The sequence below is a fragment of the Liolophura sinensis genome, chromosome 1 (genome assembly GCF_032854445.1).
Source record: "Liolophura sinensis isolate JHLJ2023 chromosome 1, CUHK_Ljap_v2, whole genome shotgun sequence".
Taxonomy (NCBI): Eukaryota; Metazoa; Mollusca; class Polyplacophora; order Chitonida; family Chitonidae; genus Liolophura; species Liolophura sinensis.
Genome location: NC_088295.1, coordinates 70,752,346 through 70,758,117, shown reverse-complemented (window position 1 = coordinate 70,758,117; position 5,772 = coordinate 70,752,346).

Below are 5,772 nucleotides of genomic sequence, written 5' to 3'. Positions count from 1 at the left end.
TCAGTTTTCTTTTCTTTTCTTTGAAGCATGCAGAAAGGAATAGCTGTTGAATCATGAATCGACTATTCTTGATAAATTGGTGCCCCATGTCTATGGGCTCTAGAACATTTGTGGTTATGCTGTAGTGATCTTGATATCGTCCATTGCCACACGTGTATGTATGTGGAAGATCCGGGTTAAAACCCCAAACGGGCCATATCTAAGGCTAAAATCGACAACATTGGTACTTACTTCGCTTATAAACTCCGGGATCACGAAGCGATCTTAGACTTAAGTTAAAATTTCAAATCACTTTAAAATTGTTTTTTCTGATGTAACAAGGTCAACATATCGCCTGCCAACGTAAATTCTGGGTAAGTTCTTGTACAACAAATTTCAGCTAAACTAAAAGGATTATAATACCAAATTTAATGATTAAATAATTTCGTCTTAAGTCTAAGATCGTTTCGTGATCCCAGGATTCACAGTGTAAGGGAATAGCTCCAGTAAAAATCTAAGAGCAAAGACAAGTAGTACTGGAAAGGCATTGAAGAAACTATAAAACGACCCCATTTAAAGCCGACACTGTTTACTCCCAGTTCGGAATGCATGGTGTAACGATGCGAGTGTCCCATCCTACTCAGTGGATTGTTTTGACTTGAGTTGAAAAGCTAGGTTTCCACATGAAGAACAAGACAACAAAACATGGATAATTCAGAAGCTAAGATTTGAAGAACAAGGCGAACACATAGGTAACGTCTACCTGCTTTCATAAACAACATATACAGTTTCCATTGCGATCCTGACATCATTGTTAAGGAAACTTGTAATGCAGAAATCAACGCAATAGACAATATCCTTTGTTGAGAAACAATGTGCAGAATGAGCGGTATCTGTCTGCAATGCTTGTTATACGAGTCATTCATGTGTGCATTGTATCTCGAGATATATTGGTTGTTGTGTTGGATGTCATTGAATCTGAAAACACCGTCAAACTGATATGAAAACTTCAGTAGTTATAATACACCATGGAGTTGTTTATCCTACTATGTCTTCTCTTCTTCATAAAATAGACATTATCTTTAAGCTTTTTATTTATTCAGTTATTTTTTTTATTTCATTGTTGTTGTGTAACGCCATACACAAGAATAACATGTATTAGGACTTTCATTAGTGAGTGACACACGTTAACGCTGAGTATTACAATATTTCAACATGCTCGTGTGTGAATTCATGTTTACATAAATAAGAGACTGTATGGTTGATTCAAAGTACTTCATTGAACAAACATCATCTGAGCGATTGATTGATTGATACATGCTGAGTGCAATATATAATATAAATGGGAGTTAAGGGTTTTCAACTATGCATTTTTGAAAAACATCTTGGTTGCTTATCGAAACCCTTCGAACTTAACTCATCCTTGTCATTAAAATATTTTTTTTCAATTTTTTCCTTTTTACTGAGTATTCAAACGTCTATATATCAGTTATGTTCTATTTTTTCCCATGCAATTCTTCAAGTTTTAATTAGATAATATTGGCACCCATACTGTTTTTGAAAGAATTAGGTTTTAGACCATGATTACTGCCCATCTCCCTGTGGCAGTTACCATTATTGACAAACTGTCTCTATCAACAGAAACAGTAAAATACAGAAACAGTCAAGCTAGGTTGATTTTCTGATACATTGTACACTGCAAGCCACACGCCTTGGAAGCGAATTTTTGGAAATATCTATTTTTCAGTTGTAGTTGACATATTTACTAAATATATAGCAAATCCTCGTGCAATTTATGGTATTTACCTGTCAAAGTGACTAGTGCAACAAAAACAGGGCAAACAATATTTTATGGAATTTTTACATTTCGATTAAATCAATGGACATTTCACCGGTTTGATTTTTATGAAGTGCAAGTCAGTATAAAATATGCGCCGTGTGAACGCAAGATGAGGAAAATCAATGGGCTTTTTTCAAACGTCGAGATTGTTTGCCAACGTCTTATTTATCCGAATCATAAGCGAGTTCCGGTTCATGGGCGATAACCCCCTCGCCCAAGAGGCTGCTATAGTTACTCTCCAACACCTGGAATTGGATCATGTCGCTTGTGATAGTAAACGTTATTCATGTTTTATGCATTGGGATTAACGGTAGGCGTGAGAGAGCGATTTTCCCTTTGCATTCTGCATTCAGATATCATTTAAGTAAACGATAGATTAATTGGGTCAAACAATTCATTCCACAGCATATCACTAAAAGGTCCCATATCCACCTGTAGGCCTACATATTGCTCGTTGGTGTAAGACTAATTTAGACAAACCTTCAATCTAACAGCTACATTCCACGTGGGATCGTACACACTAAAACAATTGTTTAGTTTGTGAGTGGAAATATAAGCACATTTCTGTAACACTGTAAACGCGTCCTGTTATTTATTAGTACTACATTCAGCAATTAGAACGCCGCAACGACTCAGGACTCCCACCAATCCGATCGTTGTGAGTTTAAGTATAGCTTATGCTGGCTTCCTCTTTGGCCGAACGTGGGAAGGTCTACCAGCAACCCGCGGGTGGTGGTCGGTTCCCTGACACCATTATGCTGGCCGCCGTCGTATAAATGAAAATCTTTCGTGACAATGTTACATGAAGTTTTAGTGCAACATCTTTAGAGATTTTAGCCACTGGGAGTCCAGTCAGTTGCACCTCTATAAAGATTACAACTGTATGTGTAAGATTATGGAAAGTGTTACGGCCCAAAATGTCTCTATAATAAAGAGATGGCTTGTTCGAAATACACGACAGTTTAGCCGCACAAAAAAGTAACCAAAACCAGCCGATTGTATTTTACAACAATTTATTAGGTTTAAGAAGAACAGATAACAAGACTTTTACAAAAACTAAAGTACTTAAGTTTAACAAGAAAGGATAGCAGTATCTATACAAATACTAAAGTACATGTACAACAGTGTCAAGTCCAAACGGACGCATATATTCCACAATGTGGAAAACCATACAGGCATAAATGCACAAATAAGAGAGAAAATCCACAGCATAACTGAGTGTATGACGAAATATACACAAAATTCCACAGACAGGGTCCGTGTACTAATAAGCACTGTGTACACAAGAGCACAAATTAAATATACAAGTTCAGACTGAACAAGTGCTCGGTGGAGATATGATATAACAAAGCCAGAGGCTATAAAGACATCAAAATTCAGCACAAAAGGCCTACTAAAGTAACACACAGCGAAAGCATCCAAAACTCTCAATAATTCTCCTTTCTTCTCCCTCCTTTGACCTGCTTTCATAGGTCTTATATAGACTGGTGGAATTTTCTAGAATAAGAAAATTCTTAAACACTTGATGTAAACAAACAGGCCCCGAACTGAGGGTATTCTGGAACATTCTAAGGCAGAGGCAGACAGCAGGCCCTGAACTCAGCATATGTAAACAGTGGCAAGCTAAATTTAGAAGCTGACGGCAGTCATGCACATAACACACCCACCCTTCAAGAAAAAAAAGTTTTCCTAACTTTTTATTTACTTACAATATATGTTAAACAATAATATATACAACATTGTAAAACCACATGCAATTAAACATTTTATACACAACTTATACACGAGACAAGCAATCTGCAATAACATTATCTTTTCTCTTAACATGTTTGATTTCAAGATTGTATTCTTGCAACAATAAACTCCACCGTAACAATCTCTGATTCTTTGCCTTAACTTTTTGTAGAAACACAAGTGGATTGTGATCAGTATTTACAATCACAGGTTGTCTCGAAGCTGCTACATAAACTTCAAAATGTTGCAGAGCTAAAATAACAGATAAACATTCTTTTTCAATAGTTGAATAACTTCTTAAGTTTACGGGAAAAGAAACAAACTGGATGATCAACACCAAGATTGTCTTCCTGAAGCAAAACAGCACGTACAACAACATCACTTGCATCAGCTGCTAACTTAAACGTTTTCTCAAAATTAGGTGCTGACAACACAGGCGAACTTTTAAGTATGGCTTTTATCTCATCAAAAGCAGTCTGGCACTCATCTGACCTAATAAACTTACTGGACTTTTTCAACAGATGAGTCAATGGCTCACTAATAGTCGAAAAATTTGGACAGAATTTCCTGTAATATCAAGCCATACCCAAAAAGCGCTTAAGCTGCCTCTTGTTACAGGGTACAGGAAGTGTGGAAATAGCACTGACTTTAGAGTGAATAGGCTTAACTTGACCTTGGCCGACAACATGACCCAAATATGTGACAGTGGCACAACAAAATTCACTTTTTACATGATTGACGGTAAGTTTAGCCTGACTAAGTCTCTCAAACAACTGGGGTACTCTGGAAATGTGCTGTTCCCAAGTGTCGGTGAAGATAATGACGTCGTCTATGTAGACACGACACCCGTCCAAACCGGAAGTGACCTCATTCATCAGGCGTTGATACGTAGCTGGGCTATTCCTCATTCCAAATGGCATTACCTTGTATTGAAAGAGTCCATCGGGCGTAGCAAAGGCTGAAACTTCACGAGCATTAGGTGTAAGAGGAACCTGCCAAAACCCTTTTAACAGATTGAACTTTGATACATGTTTCGCCTGACCAACAGCGTCAATACAGTCATCAGTACGAGGTATTGGATAATTGTCTGATTTAGTGACAGCGTTGACTTTCCTGTAATCCGTACACATCCTATATGTACCATCAGGCTTGGGTACCAAAATACATGGTGAACTCCAGTTACTGTGACTAGGCTCAATGAAGTCATTGTCTAACAGGTAATTAATCTCATTAGAGAGGTACTTAGTCTTCACTGGGTTTACCCTGTAAGGGTGCTGTTTAATAGGTGAGGCATAACCAACATCAACATCGTGAAAAATGACATCAGCTCTTGATGGTACATCCGGAAACAAATGTGAAAACGCATAAACAAGTTCAGACAGTTGCTATTGCTGAATGGTATCCAGATGTTGCAGTTTAGAATCAAGTTGTTTTAAGACATCTGAATTCTGAAGCTTCAAAGAATTGAGTTTAGAATCAACCAACTGTTCGCCAATATCATCTGTATTACAGCAATACAGTTAATGGTTAATGGTTAATGTCAGCAGCAACAACATTAACAGAATGTACAGCAGTGTTGTCAGTGTCATTTCTGCTTACATAGGGTTTCAACATGTTAGTGTGACATAACTGACGAGTTGCGTCGATAAGGTGTTTTAACAACATAGTTAAGCTCACTCAGCTTTTTGTCAACAACATATGGACCAAAATATCTGACATCAAAGCATTTACCAAGTGCAGGTAACAATACTAAAACTTTCTGACCAGGTTGAAATGACCGAACAACAGATTTCTCATCATATCTACGTTTCATATTCTTCTGAGTACATTCAAGATTGGCTTTAGCCAATTCACATGCTCTGACAAGCTTAGCACGAAAATCAGATACATAATCCAAAAGATTTACATTACTTATGTCACCATTGAGAAACTGTTCCTTGTAAATTAACAATGGTCCTCTAACAGTATGTCCAAATACTAAATCAAATGGACTGAAACCCCATGATTCTTGTACTGACTCTCCAACAGCAAACATAAGAAATGGAATACCTTCATCCCAGTCATTCTCTGTATCATAACAGTCTTAATCATGTTCTTTAATGTTTGGTGAAATCTTTCAATTGCACCTTGACTTTCTGGGTGGTAGGCAGAAGACTTGTATTGTTTAATGCCTAACTGGTAAATAACTTGCTGAAAAATACCAGACATAAAGTTTGAAC